This window comes from Vespula vulgaris, chromosome 17, assembly GCF_905475345.1.
Source record: "Vespula vulgaris chromosome 17, iyVesVulg1.1, whole genome shotgun sequence".
Lineage (NCBI taxonomy): Eukaryota > Metazoa > Arthropoda > Insecta > Hymenoptera > Vespidae > Vespula > Vespula vulgaris.
In genome coordinates this window covers 895364-916600 of record NC_066602.1, presented here as the reverse complement: position 1 = coordinate 916600, position 21237 = coordinate 895364, and the positions used below count along the sequence as shown (strand labels likewise).

The window sequence follows — 21237 nt, the reverse complement described above, 5'->3', positions numbered from 1 at the left end:
GTCAAAGAACAGTTCGCTGTTGCAAACGGAATCTGGATTAAAATGGAATTGAAATGGTATTCAGCAAGGTTTATCTTTGAAAATGATTAATTCTGCATGTACGATTAAAAAATTCACCGTTTTTCGGGATATTAATGTTAGCCAGGGAACTCTTTTAAATTATACGTCGAATATTCAGTGTACGTTTGCGTCATCATATCAACGTTATACCGGCTTAAATAATTATTTAAACCATTTGTTAAACTAATTATTAAAGTGATTGTCATAGTCAGTTCAAATAATTACTTAATATAATTGAAAAGAGGAGAATTCTTTAGTTCAATCTTCCAAATTGGTTATCATGATATTCACGATATGCACTTAAATAATGTTTATAATATTTAATGTACGTGTTCAATAATATAGGGATTTCGACCAACTAATTTGCTGCTTATCTCGCATTCTCGTTTTAATGATTCATTCGAGGTATAATGATCTGCAGGTGCGTAATATTTTCCCCTATATATATCGTCAAGTACCTTCATATTGAACGTGTTATTATTATTATATTCGTGTTATTATTATCTCTCTCCATCTGGGTGCGTACTTTTGCGCATGCGTGAGCTTATTCAAATGGACGGGATGATTGTGCGATTCTATGGGCGCGTGTGCGTATAACTTCTCGCGTATCTTGAAAATATGCCAGGTATTTTTTCATTTGTTTTCCTCTAATCAAACCAAGCATACATTTCGATAATACGATAACCTGTGTAATTTAGTTATCTACTTAGATGCATGACTTAATTAACCTGTTAGGTATTTTCCAGAGCGATGTACCACGTAACTGATTCAGTTCTTATATAGGAACGTCTACATTTTCATAAAAATTTACTCCCTGTTGGAGAATTATAAAAATTATCAAATCATACTTCTATTTATTCAATATTCCGTATACTGTGTTCTTTTTTTTTCCATGCACAACATTTTTTTTTATATCTTTTATTCCATTTGATTTCCCCTATCGATCACTCTTTATACTAATAAATTTCGATCATTTTACTTTGTAAGAATCGAATTATTTTGCTATTTACTAATCCACATTTATTCTTTTTTCGAGAACAGGACGTTGGCATTCCATAGAAAATAAAACTCGGAAGATTATATTCAAAATGGAAGATAATCTTATGGAAAAGCTATCTTCTTACAACACTTTTATGATATGCTTTAAGTCGGATGGTTGATCGAATAACGATAGCTTGAACAAATTATAATAGATTTCTACTATGTCGATAAGTAATGACTAACCAAGTATTACGTCAGTGTTATCTGTCCGCTCATTGAGAAGTTAAATCATTCCGATGATAAATTCGGAAAATTCAAATATTATGTTACGAAAGATATGATAAATCACTGCTATACTCAGTTACACGTAAAAAGAAATAAACGACTGCAGAAATATAATATTTCCATAGGAACTAACTAGTTTAGAACATAATATATCAAGTATTTGATAAGAAGAAGTACGATTGGATCATTCATTTAAGTTTTCCAATAAGAGGTAAATTTTTAGGAAAATGCAGTCGTTCGAATGAAAGAACTGAAACAGGCGTGGTACATCGATCTGCAGAAGACTTAATTAAATGTGCAGGTAATTAGATAATGGATTTAAAATCTAATTGAGTTATACAGCCAGTCGTATCGTCCAATTGTCTGTATGGTTTGATAAGGGGAAAACAAATGAAAAAATATTTTTCCTATCTACAAAATCAGACTGGAAATATACGCTCAAAGGAGCGAGCACTCATTTCTTCCACTTGAACTGGCATATTCAAGCGCGCATAAGAGCACTCACGGATGGAGAGAAATAATAACGAATCGTTTAATTCGAAGGTACGCGACGATACATATGGGAAATTGTAATACGCAAATGCATTTTCATCAATTGCCTATTAAAACGTATTAACAAGAGAATTCTGGCTACGCAGTAAATAAATTTGTTGATATTACAATATTACTCTAAAACGTAAATTAATATTCTGAATATTTTTTAAGTACACGATGCGAATGTTATGACAAACAATTAAGAAAATTCATTCAACATTTCTTCTACTTTCAATTTAATCGAATGTAAATGAAATATTATGAATATTTTCTCAGTACACGATACGAATGTTAGGACAAACAATTAAGAAAATTAATTCAACATTTCTTCTACTTTCAATTTAATCGAATGATTACTTAATTTAATTTGATGGAGTAACCATGACGAGGTGACGTAAACTTGGAACAAGTCGATAAATCTTTTGTACATCTACAGGTTTAATCATTCCAAAAGTTAAACCTATCTTAAATTCATTTCGGTATTTTTAAACGTGAACATAATATTTACAATCACCTTCCACTTCTTCATCCCCTGTATCACCTTTTTCTTCTTCTTCATCTTCGACATGGATTCGCAAATCTTTTTTGGAATAATGTTAATCGCCTTAATATTTTCTTTGCCGTTCCTAATCTCACTCATGGCATTGAAATAAATATTATTACGGTATATATAACTTTCTAACTAAATGCTATCCAAATTAACATTAGTTCGATATCCAAGAACACTGTTAACGTTAGGATTGATCTCCATTTTCCCTTTTCGACTGCTTTGAATTCTTTTGAGGGTGGAACAAGATGTAATCAAAAAACATTCCGCGAAGAAATCTTCTTTCTTACAAAGGAATATACCCTCATTAAAGTAAAAATTTCACTTTGACCCACGATCCGCACGAACCATTGGATGTCCCTTCGAAGGACCTTTCCGGACTCAATCGATTATACCCTCTGACCGAAGCCGCTTACCTTCTGATCCTTTCAAAGGAGTATATTCCCTAGCCTCGTACCACCATTCGAGAGTAGCATAGTGAAACAGAACTATTTCGATTTCGAGAAAGTTCTTCGTCGTGACCATTATAAGTTTTGTCTTCCTATTTTTCTTTCTGTTTAATATCGAACATCTGACGAACACGTTATACAAGGTATTACGGATAAGTTAGAGTCACCGTCTTTATTTCAAAAGGAAGTGCCTTGCTATTGTTTTCAGCATGATGATTTTTGTTATTCCCTAGAAACATTAAAAAAATTTTGAAAAACGTGGATAAACTTAACTAATACAATATAAATCGAACGAAACGTTTCTTTTTCTCATTTTTTCAAATTCGACCTATAACATAAAACAGCACGTCACTTTGGATGAATTTTAAGGACAAACTGAAAGTTTCAAAAGACGATTAGATAATTCTCATAACGATCATTTCGCCGATTATACAATTTTTATTATGAAAAAAGAAATTGGAAGAAAGAATTGTTTGCATAAATAACATTTTTGGCCAAAGTTAGTCAGGTGGTAATTAAAAATGTCGGCAATAATGTTCACAAGATATTTTTATTATGAAAAAATGACAACGAAAAATTTATTCCTTTTCATTTAATATTATCCCTTGGTAGAGTGCGATGAATTAATCAAAACAAAAGCAATCATTGCAATATGTAATTATGCTATATGGTGGATTATTTCTTATGGTAATTAATTGGAGAGGGCAGTAGTAAGGCGAATTAAAAGAGATTGGTCGACAAATCCGTTTCCCCCACTACTATAATTTCCGGTTCTTTCGACGGCGGGATAGGAATTTGTAATTGTCCGGCGTAAAACGCATTCAAATGGATTACGCGAAAAGGAAAATAAATAATACGAATGATTTAATGTAATACATATTCATTATCACTATGTAATAAAAAAAGAAAGAAGCTTGTTAACTTAATTAATACAAAGAGAATAGAACGTAATATTACGAAACAAATTTTAAGGAATATTTCTTGCTGCAAATTAATACTTATAGATGAATATTTTTAACGATAGAAGCGGGAAAAAATTAATAGCCGATTAGCAAAATTATTTATATAATTTCTATATGTAAATTTTAAAGAAAAAAGCGTTAAAATAGAGAAAGGAATGGAAGGTAAAAAAAAAATTATTGTCCAATTAATGGGAGTACATTGTAAAATTTATTTCCTCCCGTACCGCGTCTTTTCGGCTCTTTCTATCAGGTAATACGTGGTATTGATTATCTGCATAGAATGTAATAACCCTTTCCATCGCGCATGGCTTCAGAAATTACCTCAGTCATCTAACATGGCGATTTGCGAAGGGAACTCGCTTGCAGAAGTCATCCTTTCGATAATTGTTGAACGAGTAATACGTAAGTAAGTGCTTAATTATCACGTATATACTTCATACGTCGCAAATTCTAACTGACAAGCAATTCAAACGGTAGAATTTCTTCCTTCTTTCTTGTCTTTTGTTCCTTGTCGATATAAAGTAAATTTATCTGTATTCGTTAGTAATTTATTATAAAATTTCAATACTATATTACGAAAATGAAACTGATTTTTATGATCAATAACATCCTAATTATTATTTTCTTGTTTCTCGTAGGATGTACTTTATATCGCAAAAAATGGCGTGGCCCGATTTACCTTTGATGACTGGACAATTTCAATGAACAATTGAACGTCTACCCTAAGTCTTCACCAATCTAAGAATTTTAATTTATTTCAGAGATATACAAGACTAAACGAAGATGAAAGCAGTTCCAAGAGCCCAGAATTATTGCAGAGGAGCCTAGTTGACCGATATCTGAATTATAATTACGTTCAAAGAAGATACATGGATTTCTACGTTCAACGTGATAATTAAACATTCGACATCTGAAATGAAACACACGTACATCGGTACTTCTTGTTTTTCCTTACATCAGACGATATGTCCTATTTGGATAAGACAAATATCCGACCGTCAACCAGATTAGGAAAGGAAAACGTTTTTCTCTTCAGTCTTATGTTTAAATGGTAAATCAATCAGTGCTGTGTTTATCAAATATTAAGATATTTTAGAGATAAGATATAGATATTTTATTCTAAAGTGTAATATGGAATATAAATTCTATATCATAGGTACATTTTATGAAAATTTATTGAATTTTTACACAGATTTTATCATGGCGACGAGAGTATTTCTATCGATGAGTGGGTTATTAGGTCTCTTACCTTAAGCAATTTTAAAGGTATTATTTCAATATAAATCAAGAATCCGTATAATTTTCAACTGCTGTAATAAAGAATATTCGATATAGGAAACAAAATGCTTGATGTAGGAGAGGAGGTAAATAATAATAAATGAACAAAATTTCCTCTATTTTTTTTTATAGAATTGTGCGTTACTTGTTATTCGTCATTTAATGTGTCAGATGGTAAAAACGGCGGAGGAAGCTGATGCTGCTTACGAGTTTATTACAAATCTTGCCAATAATCTGAAACCCAAGTTGGTGAGAGAGGAAGCTAATTATCTGGTGTATGAAAGCAACATGTTACTATTGCTAGAACAATACTATAACAACCATCGACTTCAATATTGAATTTAAATAAACGAGGTACGAAGAGATCAGATATAAGTAACTCGTCACGTATCTTATCCAATTTTCTATGTTAATTTCATCTGTTATAATACAGCGCATTGGATCGTGAATGCAGAAGAGTGGTTTAAAAAGCAGTTGGAAATTCTAACCAAGGAAGAAACATCGTTAGCTATTGTTCATGTATGCGTTATCTGATTGAGAATACTTAAGAAGAGGAAAAAGAAGAAAAAACATTTGTGCTTGACGACGAAGCTTGGAAAGACCAATATGGCGCTGTTTTATGAAGCTTGGAACAGCGGTAAGAGGAAATGGGAGAGATTTACATTTTTCAAAGGATCCAAACGTGAGCGGCTTTAGCTGGAGCGTATATTCGATTGAACTCGGAAAGATTTATTGAAAGGTCCTCCGAAGTTTCCCATGAGGCAAGAATCAAAGGGGACTTGACATGAAACTGCGGGATGTATATAATACAGAATAATTTAGCAGACAGGAATAACCAAAAGATTCACCGTTTTTGGAAATAATGACTAGCAGTGGAATACTTTTAAATTAAACGTGAAATAGGAAGTCCACGTTCACGTCATCGTTATTCCATTGATTTAAATTAAGTAATCATCCGATATAATTAAAACGAGAGAAACGTTGAATTTTATATTCCAATTTGTTTGTCATGATATTCACATCTATTTAAAAAATATTCGTAATATTTAATTAGCGTTTTCCATAAATTTTGAAATTGGACGAAGTAATTTGGTCAGTAGCGCGAATTGCCCATTTAATTCGTTCTGAAAAGGATTTAGTAACAATGAATGTCCGTGATACGTTCTCCGTTACTTATCATTAAGTACCTTCCTTTTAAATCTTTCGTTATTAACTCTCTTCATCTGCGTGCGCATCTATCTGCGTCAGTCGAGTGGCCGGGATGGAGTATGCTGTTCTGTGTTCGTGGGTGCGTCTAACTGCTGGCTTATGTTGAATATAAGGAAATAATCCTTTCATTTGCTTTTCTTTCATCAGACCAAGCAGATAATTGAAGTTTAGCTGTACCATTTAATTACCTATGTAGATTCATTGTTTGACAATACAGTTACATATTGTGCAGAGTTATGGACTATATTCTTAGACATCAATTGATTTGGAACATAATATAGGAAATTTAAGATAACTAGAATTATAACGGGGTTATTATTTTGCATTCTCCAATAGGAGGTAATTTTCTAAAAAAATGTATTCGTTCATATGGAAGAATCCATTCTTCCTACTACATCGATCTGCAGAAGACTTAATCAGGGAATTAAATCGTTCAGCTAAATGGATAATTGAATTATTCCGCTAGTCGTTTTATGGAATTGTCTGCTTTGTTTGATGAAAGGAAGACTAATGAAGAAATACCTTTCTTCTTTTCAAAATAAGGGAGCAAGTGTACGTTGACACGCGCACTCATTCCCGCCCACTTGACTCGCGTACGTAAACGCGTACGTGCACGGATGGAGGTAATAATAAATCGTTTAATATGATAAGGCTGGACAGTAGCTATGAGAGAAGGTATTGCGTACGCGCAGATCGTTAAATTCCGATCAATACTCGTTAACAGGGGAATTTGTAGACATGGAGGATCGTATATTTTTGCAAAAAAATTAATATTTTGTACTTTATAGTTTTTTACGATGTCTATGATAAGTGTTGAATCAATTCTTTTTCAACATTATCATCCCTCGCATTATGTACGAAATCTCTCCGTTTTTTGTTGGATGTCGTCACTATCACTTCTATCGTTTTCTTTCGGATTAATATTCATTTTTTCTAACCGTGTAAATGTCTACCTGGAATTCCTCTTCGGTATTACTTACAGCACGAAACTCACTCGTGTTTGGAAATTTTGCGATTCTCTTAATAAAAAAGAAGTAAATAAGTAAACGGATTGGTAGTCTCAAATTGTATATTACGACATCACGGAATGATACATAACAATAATATAATACTTTCCTGGTTTCCTGACTAATTACTCGAGGGATCTATTTATACTACTCGAAGTTTCAATAGGAAGTGAGCTCAGCTTTGAAAATCTCTTTCCCCAGTTTTATGAATACTTGTTTACTTCATCAAATATCACTATATCGTACGAGGCATACTCATGTACTATTACAAACAAATCCTTCTTATCGCTCTCTTTAAGCACATTAGATAAGCGTCCAGACCGCTGTGAACGTACTTCTTTTTCATAAGTATACAATAATCACTATTGTAGTAATTAATTATATTATAAATAATTACAGTTTTATGATTATTTCAGTTAAAGAAGATCAGAATAATTGTCAATTTCATTGAAAGATTCCCAGATTCATGAGATTATTTTGCGTGTACATTAATTATATTTACTGTTACTACATAATTACAGTAGAGGGGAAATTTCTCATCCCTTGCGTTCTAATTAGAGAATTAAAATCCAGAAAGTTTGGTTTTCTAATTTGAAAATGTCACCTTCAACTGTAATTATTATTACTTACATTATGATATAATGCATTATTATTAATGATTATTTCAATTATTAACGTTATATCGAATTAATTGCTATGAAAGTATTTAAATTAACTCACGTACGAAAATTCTTGTTTCCTCTTTCGTAAATCCAAGTTATACTTAAAAATAGTGTTCCATTACTATTGGATATGGACGATACTACTATTTTCGTATTACGTAATTCCTTTTGTGAAATCTTCTTTTCTAAAATATTTCTTCGTCGGAAGGTATATCTTCTTTGGTATTCTTTGAAAACATTGCATCCAATGTTATCTTTCCTTCTTGTAAACACATACCTATTGCTTAAGTTAACAAAGACATCCTTTTCTTTATTACGCAATAGTAATAAAATATATTGCTTCGAATAAAATCCTGTCTCATATTTATTTTTTTTTCGTAATATTACTTTCTTTCCTTTTTCTTCTTCGAGAGAACCTCAGAATTATTTAATGATATATTGCAAAGAATTTAATGTATATTGAAGAACCATTGTTTCCACCGTAACTTTTTGAGAAATACATATTTTTCTGAAGTTTTCTATTGAAATGACACAATAAAAAAAATCAAAAGATCGTTCAATTACTAAGTTACATGAAAAGAATATCAGTCGATCTTACGAAAGAGAACGTGGGTTGTGTTTTCACGACAATATGAGCCCTTCTCTGTTTCGCTGTAGGAGAATAATAACAAGAAGTTGTATATATAGCGAAATTCGATGAAGTAAACAAGCGATCGTAAAACTGGAGAAAGAGATTTTCAAAGCTGAAATCAGTTCGTACTGAAGCTTCGAGTAGTATAAATAGATCCCTCGAATAATTAGTCAGAAAACTAGGAAAGTATTATGTTATTATTATGTATCATTCCGTGATTTCGTAAAATGCAATTATCTCCATATTTGTTTTTTTTTTTATTAGAAGATCGGCTAGATGTCCAAATACGCACACGTCTCATGATATAAGATATAAGCGGTGAATAAGAATTTCAAATAGGCGTTTATACAGCCACGTTAGAAAAAATAAATATTAATCCGGAAGAAAACGATAGAAGTGATAGTTATATCATCTAGCAAAAAAACAAGAGATCTCATCGATGAAAGAGATGCAAATGTAAAAAATTTTCTTCAAAACTTATCATAGATTTCGTAGAAAATAATAAAGGATAAAATTTTGGTCTGTTTATAACAAAATATGTTCTTTAATATCTACGAATTCATATAAACCAAGCATCTCTATAATACATTATGTGCTTTTAAAATTATGATATATATTTTCAGATGTGAACTACGTTTGCTCGATAAAGTACCATCGATTTGCTGAGAGCTAACGTCCGAAAGGGTTCAGGGCAGTTATGGTTATTACGTTTTACGCACATTAATTGCTCAGACGAACGGAAAGGTCGAAAATGAAATTAATTAAGGGGTATTGAGATTCTCTTTTATTAAGGAACAATATCTTTTAATTCGGCATATTACTTTTTTTTTCTTTTTTTTTTTCTTTTTCCTTCACAGCTTATAATTTGAAATTAATTAAAGAATATTGACTATTGACAATTAATTTTTTTTATTTATCTACTTAAAAATGACTATCAATAAGAATTAATTTATCCTTTGTTTATCTCTTGAAACTATCATTTCTTTTCCTGTATTACGCAATAATAAGGAATATGAATTCAGAGAGAATCTTTCTCCATATTCATTTTTTTTCCGTTACATCGTCTTTTTCTCTACGTATTTCATTTGAATGCGCTTTACGCAGGTCGATTAAAATTTTTTGTTAATCGGCCGAAAAGGATATGTGTTCGGAGGAAACGAATTTCTCGACCAATCCCTTTTAATTCGACGTAACATTATTCGTTCGAATAGTGGTACGATTAGACCTTTTTCATGAATACACCTTTTTCAAAGAATCCATGGATGGGGAGTTTTAGCTAGGTTCAAGTCGAAAGGACCGTTGAAGGATTGTCAGACGTTCCATGTGGAACATGAATCAAAGTGAAATTAAGATGGAACTGAAAGTTTATCATCTATCATAAGTAAACCTACGAGAACGATATAAAGACTCACCGCTTTTCCAGATAACAATACTAGCCCGAGAATATTTTTAAATTATACGAGAAATGTTAAGGCCATGTTTACGTCATAGTTATTTCATCAATTTAAATTGAGTAGTATATCCCAATAGAAGAAATTTTGAGTTCAGTGTTTCAAATTATTCTTCATATAGTATTCACGATATGTACTAGAAAAATATTTATAATACTTAGTGTACGTTTTTTAGTAATATCGAAATTTGAACGAATTAATTTGCTGTGTAATCCCAACTCTCTTGTTAGTAAGTTTTGATTGGGTCTTACTGAAAATGCATGTACGTATCGTTAATTACTCTCGGATTAAAAGATTTGTTATTGCCTCTCTCCATGCACGTGTGCTCTTGTGTACGCTTTTGTGCACTGACATGTGGACGGGAATACGTGTGTCTTTCTATCTGCGTGTGAACGGACACATGTTGTCTCATTTTGAAAATAAGAATTAAGATCAGAATCATTTGTTTTCATAGAATTTTGATTTCTTTTGCAAGAAATTTGTTCCTCGATCTATATAAATTCAGATAAAACAAATACCACTACATATATTCCTTGGTGTACCAAAGTGAGACTATGTAATATGTTACACTATATACCACGTTTGTGCGACGTTAATACCGCCCTGTTGCTGCTACCAAACGTTCGAAAGGACGCCGAGTATAAAAGGTAAATACGGAATAATATCAAAATAGAAATCATTCTGTGCTTTTCATCTTTTTACCGAAAGAACGAAGAATTGATATGCTTTTGCTTGATTTTTGATAAACTGAATATTATTATTATTATAGTAATAATTATAATATTTCAAGTTAATGTTTTAGATATAATAGAATCGACAAATGAATTATTTTCATAATCGTAATATTTAAACGATAGTATATTCGCTTAAACATTACGAAGATCGTAACGTGCGAATAACATAAAATAATTTTCAGCTAAAATTTAAATAATTTATGATTTTCATATTGGAATAGTTGCATCTGAGTTTCATCGCTGCGTGTAATGTCAATAAAAACGAACATTGGAATGACTTTGACGGTTACCCTCACTTTTTAAAGGTGAAAACTTCAAACTTAATACTTTTGATAATTTTAAACTCATTTAAACGATATAAATGTACGACGAGTTAAACTATCCACTATTTAAGCAGTAGTAGATTCCGTTAAACATTACACGCCACGAAACACCGACGGAATATCAGATAATTTTTATTTATTCTCTGTTGGACTCGAATTTTGAAATGGCCGTTGTTGGCAACATGTACAGTCAATAAATGATTAGTTTGGACGGTTACCGAATTAGTTTTCCTTTGTACTCCGACGAATAAACATCGAAGCTCTCTCGCTGCCACCCGCAAAGAATGAAAGTTACATTCACGTAGGTGTATATAAGAAAATATATTATATAAGTTTTTCTTTAAGGTAATTGTAAAAAAATGTAATGAACTAACGAAAATATTTGTATCTCTCTCTATGAGTAAACGTAATTAAGCTAGGAATAGATGTACATAGTAGCCATTAATATTTTTCTGTAATGATTTCTTGAATTCTGCGCTCGACTCTTTTCGATGTGTATGTAAGGAACATCAACTTTTCGCAATGTGTGTGGTAACATCGCATCGGAAACTAAATCTTGCGAATAAAAGGAAATATCCGTTTAACACTTTATATCATTTCTACCCTCTTTATTCCTTGAAAGTAAAGCATTATTATTCTTTACAAGATTTAAATTTATTCAAGATATTTTGGGTAGTTGCCGAGAGGTGCATAGTACACAATGAAGCATAAATCCTTCGCTTTCTATTTTGTCTTTATGTAAATTTTCGTACTTCCTTTATCGATTCGATCGTGTGGAACAATTATTACGTGACAAGGAACAATTATCACTATCATCCACGAACAAAAAATTGTAAATAAGTACATGGCTATGTACTGATATAAACAATATTGCGATTTGGACGAAGTAATTTGCTGCGTAGCGCGAATTACCCTGTTGATACGTTTCAATAGGGATTTAATGATAGAGAATATACCTATTATTTTCTCCCTTACTTATCGTCGAGTACCGTCGTTTTAAACCTTCGTTATCTCTCTCCATCTGCGTGTGATGTGGTGCGCGCTTATCTGCGCAAGTCAAGTGGCCGGGAATGAGTGCGCGGTCTTGTGTGCGTGTGTACGCACACCTGTTGTCTCATTTTCAAAAAAAAAAAGAAAAAGAAAAGGAATTTTCTAATTTGTTTTCCTCTCAACAAAGCGACTAGACAATTGAATAATACGATAAGCTATATAATTCAATTACTTTATTATTATTATTTAACTGCATCATTTAACTAGCCAGTTAAGTCTTTTGCAAAGCAATGCACCACGTAACTGATTCAATTCTTTCATACGAGCGAGTAGATTTTTCTGAAAATTTATTTCCGAGCGAAGAACAAAAGAATGAGCTAATTATGCACTATATACAAGGTTGCGTATATTGTATTGCGCTATATGGCGTATGTTATGCCCTAAACTAGTTAGTTCTTATGAAAAAATTATATTTCTGCAATCATTTATTATTTATTACGTATAACCGAGTGTAGCAGTGATTTTATTGTATTTCTAGTAAAATAATATTTGTATTTTGCGAATGCATTATCCGAATGATTTCATTTCTCGATAAGCACAGATATAATATAATACTGATATAATAGAGTGCCTAACGTTATAGAGATCTATCATACTTTTTTTTATTTATCGTTACTCGACTAACTGATCGACGTGGCGCTAAGCATAATTTATAAATGTTATAGGAAATAGCTCTCCATGAAATAATCTTTCCTTCTGAATAGAATCTTCTGAATCCTATTGTCTAGGCAATGTCATTGTGTTTTTCACGAAAAATAAATAAATATCAATAAATAAATGCGAAAAAATATTCACTCCCCAAAAAGGAGATAAGCAAAATTAAATTTTTACAAAGTAAAATAATCGAAAAGATATAGTTATGGAGGATGATCGATAGGAGGAATCAAAAGCAGAGATGGACTCAAAAAGAGAAAAGAACGAAAAAACAAAAAAAAATTCACCATTTACGATAGTTTCGTTTCAAAATTATTGGCAGCATTGTAATGAGATAACCGTGGATGACATAATATCTCGATAATGAATGAAAAATAATGACAGAAATAAATGATAGGAAAACCTTGATTTGATACTTGAATTTATTGTATTCATTGAAACGGATTAAAGATGTTGGTACTGAATCTAGTAGTCTTCCATGCAAGTTCTTGGAAGATTCAAGAGAGGGAAAATCCAAAAGAATACATAAGCCCCCGATCAGGCGGCATAATGATATTTCTATGGTACATATCACTTTAAACAAGATGCTTTCGTTAAAATAAATCATATTACTATTTTTTTTTGTTTCGATCTATCAATCTGAATGCATTTGTCAAGGATAATTTTTTTTCTACAGTCAGTTGCGTAAAACGTAATTAATAATACAGGGATGTAGAGCTATTTTTGTAGTTGCCTTTAAGTTTATTACATACTGTTAAAATTTACATTAGCGATAATTTCGTATAACACTTATTCTTATATACAGACTTTATGTGTATGTGTGTTTAAACATACACACACAAACACACATATAACATAATAGTATAACAATTAAATACATTTGTATACATACATATTAATATAATTGTCAACATATATATTTAATATATTATGATAAACTATTTATCTCGGCGTATGCATCTCTAAGTATGTAAATCAATTTACGATTAAAAAGAAAATTAAACCATAAAATAAATTAAAAAAAGGAATTTTAATTAAAAAGAAAAGAACAAAAGAAAAAAGCAAATAAATAGGTATTCAGAATTCATTCAAGAAATGAAAATTTATGCTTATTTATCTTTCTTCCGAGCAGGATTAATAAATTTTTGAGAGAATTTCTGAAAAATTAAGAGAAAAGTAAATATAAATCAAAAATCCAGTTTACATATACCGCAAACATAGAGAATATGAAATTGTAATACTTTCTGAATACATATTTGTTTGCTTTTTTTTTCAGGCTACTTTGTAACAATTATTTTTCTTTTTAACCCTTTGCACTTTTTAACCCTTTGAATTATTTTCATAACCGTAATATTTAAACGATAGTATATTCGCTTAAACATTACGAATATCGTAACGCGCGAATAACATAAAATAATTTTAAGCTAAAATGTAAATAATTTATGATTTTCATATTGGAATACTTGCATCTGAGTTTCGTAGCTGCGTGTGATGCCAATAAAAACGAACATTGGAATGACTGACGCTTCGCTCTCACTTTTTAAAGGTGAAAACTTCAAACTTAATACTTTTGATAATTTTAAACTCATTTAAACGATATAAATGTACGACGAGTTAAACTATTCACTGTTTAAGCAATAGTAGATTTCGCTAAACATTACATGCTATGGAACACAGACGGTATATCAAACAATTTTAATTTATTTTCTATTAGACTTAAATTTAAAAATGGCAGTTGTTGGTAGCGTGTAAAATCAACAAATGAATGACTTGGACTTTTAGATTGCGAGTTACCAGATCAGTTTTTTGTACTCCGACGAATAAACATCGAAGTTCTTTCGCTGCCGCCTGCAAAGAATGAAGAAAATTACATTCACCTACGTGTACATAAGAAAAAATTGAATAAGTTTTTCTTTAAGGTAATTGTAAAAAAATGTAATGAATTAGCGAAAATGGCTGTGCCTCCCTCTATGAATAAACGTAATTAAGCAAATTATTATTATTAAAGATTTTGGAAGGTACAATTCATGATAACTCTTAAGACGTAGTATCCTATCGCTATTGATCGAATGAAATACACTTTTGTAATAACCCTAATTAATTAAAATAGGAGACTGTTAAATGTTAACATCCAAACGTGTTTTTATATTATTGCAAATATTTTACTAAGTTTCCTTAATAAAACACCAACGTATGCACCATTAGGATCAAAAGTGTTAAAGTTCTCTGGTTTTATGCAACATGATATGGGAAGCCAATCGCTGTGATCATTGTCTCCATATCAGTGAGACTACAAAATGATCCAATTAGAAAACTAAAGCAGAATTTTCACAAATTTTATTATTATAATTATTACTCGTTAATGAAGAAAATGAAAAATTACTTACAGTAGTTTGCCAGGAATGGATGTATATAGCAGCCATTATTATTTTTCTCTAATAATTTCCTTCTGTTCTGCAATTGACTCTTTTCGACTTGCATATAGAATATCAACTTTCAACAATCTGTGGTAACACCGCATCAAAAACCTTTTTCCTTCTATTTCTCTTTATGCAAATTTCTATATTTCCTCCGTCGATTCGATCGTGTGAAACAATTACTACGTGAAAAGGAACAATTATCACAATCATCTACGAACAAAAATTAGAAATAAGTACGTACACATATACTGATATAAACGAAGATCGATATAATTATTTCGATAGATCTGTCTTACTAATTTTTCCGAGAAGCTCCATTATATGAATACTGATGTCAATAACGATAATATCAATAGTATATATCACATATATGAACATTCAAATATTTTTAATTTACTCCTTCCGAATAGTTCTATTGGAACTATTACAATGGAATGATTTTCATATTGACATTAATAAATATTGATCCTGAAAAAATTTTGATGCCTTAAATATCTTTTTTTGTTAAACATACTTCAGTCTTCCGAAAATATAAAAAATATTCAATTAATCTTTTAATATACCTAATCAGCGTCCAAATTATTTATGCAAAAATTTGAGTCCATTTTCAAAATTTTATTTTTATCAGAAAAAATGTCAGAATCTCCTTAAAACATTCTGAAATGAACTTTAGATTCACGCAAACTGATAGTATAATAATTGAAAACGAAAACTAATAGGTCTCATCGCAAAAGTAAAGGAAATCGGTTCGGTTGCGGATATGTGTCTCCGGAAGACACGTCGTCTCTACGTTCGTCTCTTTGTATTCTTATCATGGAATCATGAATCTCTATTCTAATTGATTAGCTGACCGGCAAACAAGCAATTACTAGTTTCAGACAAGCAATTCACCTAGTTTGTTAGACTCTTCAACAGGTAGTATCATTGAAATAGCAAATACGGAATAATATCACGGAATAGCAAACAGATGCGCAACAGTTGGCTCTATATACGATTATACGATTGGATCGTATAAATGTCTAAAAAGAAATATCCTAATTCCGATAACCCCTAATTAGCCTTTCTCCTCGGTTTAATATTACACAATAATTCAAAATTATGCAACAAGTAAAAGATAATTCACACGTAAAATATAGTATCTAATAATAATAAAAATAAGTTAACTATAGCATGAAGAAATAATAAGAAACTACGCAATTTTCTATAATCTACTATAAAACAATATATCGTAGTATTGGATATGAAGTTGTATAAAATAATGCATAACGTAGCGTCTCTAATATAACTTATAGATAGGATATAAAATTAACCTATTGTCCATAGCATGCAATATACAGAACAAAATCTTATGAAAATTAATCTTCGCGTTAGATACTATAAAATTTAAATAAGATGCAACTTACCAAGAAAATAATGAATATTATTAGCGAATCCCATTATCGAATCCAAATATGCAGCCAATGTTCAGGTACTACGGTTTAATTGTTAATTATCTTTTCTTTCTTAAAGTTTGGTCTGGACACGATGTTGCCTCGATTAAAAATAAATTATTCCAAGTTTTCGATTAACTTTTAATTATTTTCTTTTTTTTCGCCAATTTTGTCTTCATATTCCGAAGAAGTAAATGTTTATCAATAATTTGATTACAAATGATGTATCCTAAACAAATATATGAAAATGTGAATTCGATATCAACTGATCCACTTTCCTAATACACACTCGTTCGCTTCTTTTTTTCTTGAATTTAAATATCTATTTTCACTTTCTTATCTTTCAATTTTCTTTTTCAACTTACATCTATTTACTTCCTTCTTAATTAATAAGACAGCGCAGATAATTTACGAAATAATAGATAAAAATATAAATATATGCGCTCGTAGTTTGCCTCTAATATATACATCGTAAGTAAGGCATTATAGAAAAAACAGATGGATAAGTGAACATATATATAAATATAAATCGATACATATATGAAATAATGGATGTATCGAATGTTCCTTTCGACTGAAAAGAATAGAGAAAATTCCATTAAGAAACGTTGTAGATAAAAGAGAAAATATTTAAATTAATTTTAAACAGAAAGTAATGAACTTACTAAGTAATAGGGAATATAATTGTGCTTCCATTGATAATCAGAACATTTACAACTATCTGTAAAAAAACAAGTAGTACTTAATGAAGCATTACGATTCATAGATCGAAACACCCTTTTATAACAATCCGATAATTAGAAAAGGAGTCTCAAATTTAACATTCCAAGTGATATTTATATTATTCCAAATATTTCACTAAATTTTCGTTCAAATAACTCGAATTATAATACTTTCTCTGTATAATATTATACAATAATATACCCAAGAAAACTGCACGGTGTAATATATAGTGTAAAATAATAATAAGATATACAACTTTCTATAGTATATTATAAAACCATATGATGGTATATTATAAAGTATAGTATAATATAAGCAGTATAGCATTGAACACAAAATTGTATAAAATACAGTATAAAACGTTAATATTAAACGGTATAAAATTCAAATAACATTTTACTAACCGATAGTGTGTTCTGCAGAATCTTCTAGATACTATCCACTATTTTCACTGGTCAGGAGCTTATATATTATTCTGATTCGTTTCTGTTTGGAATATTATTTGGACACTCGCAGGAACTTGCTGGTAGCACGATTCGAAACGGAATAAACGGTTTATTCAACTTCCGCGGATGGCTAGCAACATCTCTTATATCGACTCGAGCATGCGCTGTTTCGTTTAACCTTCTCTTTTCTATATATTCACGAAGCTAATATCCCCGATTATCTCTTCATAATGTTAGCAATAATTTTGGATCGATACTACCGTTTACGGGAACTTTCCTTTTTGCTTTTATTTCTTTTTTTTCTTTTTGATTCTTTTTTCCCCATTTGATTCCACATGTGATTCACTATGTAAAAATCGAATTGCGTTTATCTACTTCCCGAGTAGGAAAATTTTTTTGACATTTAATTATTCATATTTATTTATTTTGTGCGAAGAGAATGTTGACATTGACCGAATTGAAATCTATTGACCGAATTACGATGGCTAGAAAGAAGTATAATAGATCTTTACTAAGCTGCAGGAAAATTATAACAGTGTTAGATTCTATGTGCGCCTATTCAAAATCATAATTTTGTCCTTTATAATTTTTTACGATGTCTATGATAAATGTTGAATGAATTCTCTTTCCATATTATCATCCCTCGCAGTATATATGAGATCTCTCCGTTTTTTTTGCTTGATGTCATCACTATCACTTCTCTCGTTTTCTTCCCTATTAATATTCATTTTTTCTAATCGTATAAATGTCTACTTGAAATTCCTCTTCGGTATTACTTATGATACGAAACTCACTCGTGTTTGGAAATTTTGCCATTCTCTTAATAAATAAAAGAAATAAGTAAGTAAACGGATTGGTAGTCTCAAATTGTATATTACGAAATTACGAAAGGATATAAACCAAAAGAATATTACTTTTCTGATTTTTTGACTTATTAGTCCAGTTATCTATCTATTCCACTAGAAGTTTCAATGCGAAGTGAGTTTAGCTTCGAAAATCTCTCCTCAGTTTTATGATTGCTTGTTTACTCCATCAAATATCACTGCATCGTACGAGGCGTATTCGCGTGCCATTGCAGAGAAGCCCTCGGACCGTTGTGACCGTACTTCTTTTTTGTAAAACCGACTGATATTCTTTTCATATATCCTGGTAATTTGACCATTTCTTGATTAACTAATTGTGTGGTTCTCTTGGAGGGAAAATACGTGAAAGGTAAGAAAGTAATATTAGGAAGCAAAGAAATATGACGAAAGATTTTCTCCGAATACATGTTTTTTATTATTGTATAATAACAGAAATGAATTCTTCGATAATTGGAGCAATATGCATTTGTTTACAAAAAAAAGATCGTAATATTTCGAGAAAATGTTTTCAAGTAATGTGGAAGTAGATATAAATTTCGACGAAAAAATTTTCTTACGACAGAATTGTTGACGATAAGAATTACGTAGTATTTACATGGTACGAAAATTGTGATACCATTAGTAACTAATAATATTAGAATACTATTTTTAAGTATAAGTTGGACTTACGAAAGAAGAAACATTGCGAATTTCGTATATGAATATCCGATTAATTTCATAGGAATTAGTCTTGATAATTACAATAATTATTATTATAATAATTAATTATATTACAAGTAATTACAGTTTTATGTGCTTATTTTAATTAAAAAAGAGACGAATTATTATTAGATTCTATTATAAGATATATATAAGATTCTCATTAGGATATTCCAAGATACATGAGATAATTTCCTTTGAACAAAGAGTATATATAATAACATAATAAAGTATATATAATTACATAATTATAGAAAAGGGGAAATTTTTTATCCCCATGCGTTCTAGTTAGAGAATTAGAATCTAGAAAGCTTGGTCTCACGGGACGACATGAGATTAACTTCGCCAGGGGAAGTCATTCCTTCTGTGATTTTCGATCCAGTAATACGCAAATGTGTGTCATACGCGAAATAATCCCTAGCTATTATACGTCCCAGAGAACAGCTTTACAAGTAATACAAACGGTTTAAACACGATTAGATTTAGTAGAAAATTTCATTTCTATATTATAAAAATGAAATTGATTCTGTTGATTCATAACATTTTAATTATTATTTTGTTGCGTTTAGGAGTAGTTGCTGTAGCATTTAAAAGGCTTCATCTGATTTAATTTCGATAGTTATATGATTGAAATGAACGAATGACTTCGATAAGTCTTAACTAATCTACGAATTTGGATCTATTTTAGAGATATACGAATCAAATTATATGGAAAATTGGATAATATACGTGACAAGTTACTTATATCTCATCTCGTTTATTAAAATCCAATATCAAGATCGATGATTGGTATAATAATGCGCTAGCAATGGCGTCACGTTGTCTCCATACACCATGCTTCTCTCGCCAACTTGGGTTTCATATCACGTGAAAGATTTGAAAAGAATTCTCTTAGAAATAGAAATACTTTCGTCGCCTTCATAAAATCTATGTAAAAATTCATTAAATTATTAGAAAATATACCTATGGTATAGATTTTATATTAAATAATGAAGATATCTTACCACTCGATAAACACACCATTGATTGATTTACAATTTAGATATAAGGCTACAGAGGAAAATGTTCACGTATCCTATTTGGATTGATGGTCGGGCGTTTTCACTATCCCTGTTGGACGTATCGTCGAATGTACGGAAGAACAGGAACTGACAATGTAAATGTATGTCACTTGGGACGTCGAATGTTTAATTATCACATTGAGCGTAATTGAAGTTTGTGTATCTTCTTTGGAAGGAATTACAACTAGCAATCAATTAGGCTCCATTGCAATATTTCTGGTCTATAGTAACTGCTTTCTCCTCCGTTTCGTCTCGTATATCTCCGAAATAATTAAAAATTCGTAGATTAGTTAAGACTTCTGATACACATTCATTCATTTTAATTGTATAATTACCAGAAATATATCAGATGATTCCTTTTAAATCGTACAGCGGCTTCTTCTAAACGCATTTTAATTAATAATTAAAATGGTATGGGTAAAGAGAATTATTTTCATTTCTATAATATATAATTGGAATTATGTAATAAATTGTATACAAATGGCCACTTATAAATTTATCCAATAGCGATGATATAAACGAATGTTGCGATGGAAACAATGATTCCTCGAGATTCATTAAATAAGTGTGAGGTTCTCCCGGAGAAGAAATAGTGAGAATATTGAAATCGTACTAACAGATTGATAGGTTGTGAAAATATTCTTTAGGACGTCTGAATTATATACAGATAGCAATTATTTTTAGTATGTAAATATATGGTATTCACTTACATGATATTCTTTGAAAAGTTAACGAAGGAGTGATTTCTATAGACGAGAATCATTCCTAAACTTCCTAA

General features: G+C 30.6%; 4 long non-coding RNA genes across 15 annotated transcripts in view; 2 read left to right on the top strand and 2 right to left on the bottom strand.

Moving 5' to 3' along the window:
• Nucleotides 1–21237, bottom strand: part of LOC127070106 (uncharacterized) — an 83896-nt gene that overhangs the window by 5452 nt on the left and 57207 nt on the right. For 2 of the 5 annotated variants that reach the window (XR_007784105.1, XR_007784102.1), the window contains exon 1: nucleotides 2375–2833. The exons of 1 other annotated variant lie outside the window; for it this stretch is intronic. This is a non-coding gene — a long non-coding RNA (uncharacterized LOC127070106). Of the gene's footprint in view, nucleotides 1–2374; nucleotides 2834–21237 lie in introns of those variants that run through there. 2 more of the 5 variants (XR_007784104.1, XR_007784101.1) reach the window with 2 other exon arrangements.
• The window catches only part of LOC127070118 (uncharacterized), an 89593-nt gene that overhangs the window by 27890 nt on the left and 40466 nt on the right, over nucleotides 1–21237 (top strand). The window lies entirely within an intron of this gene.
• Nucleotides 669–11697, top strand: LOC127070093 (uncharacterized). 6 transcript variants are annotated; one of them, XR_007784030.1, is made up of 7 exons: nucleotides 2983–2999; nucleotides 4098–4224; nucleotides 4580–4869; nucleotides 5011–5182; nucleotides 5268–5450; nucleotides 5530–5733; nucleotides 9229–11697. It is a non-coding gene; the product is annotated as an uncharacterized LOC127070093 (long non-coding RNA). The 6 variants fall into 6 exon arrangements; XR_007784029.1 differs by lacking the exons at nucleotides 2983–2999; nucleotides 9229–11697 and adding an exon at nucleotides 669–685 and having other exon boundaries at nucleotides 5530–8325; XR_007784028.1 differs by lacking the exon at nucleotides 9229–11697 and having other exon boundaries at nucleotides 5530–8325.
• On the bottom strand, nucleotides 13976–18960 carry LOC127070212 (uncharacterized). 3 transcript variants are annotated; one of them, XR_007784357.1, is made up of 4 exons: nucleotides 17795–18960; nucleotides 17333–17388; nucleotides 15205–17241; nucleotides 13976–14665 (listed from the first exon to the last, which is right to left on the bottom strand). It is a non-coding gene; the product is annotated as an uncharacterized LOC127070212 (long non-coding RNA). The 3 variants fall into 3 exon arrangements; XR_007784355.1 differs by having other exon boundaries at nucleotides 13976–15447; nucleotides 15534–17241; XR_007784356.1 differs by having other exon boundaries at nucleotides 13976–17241.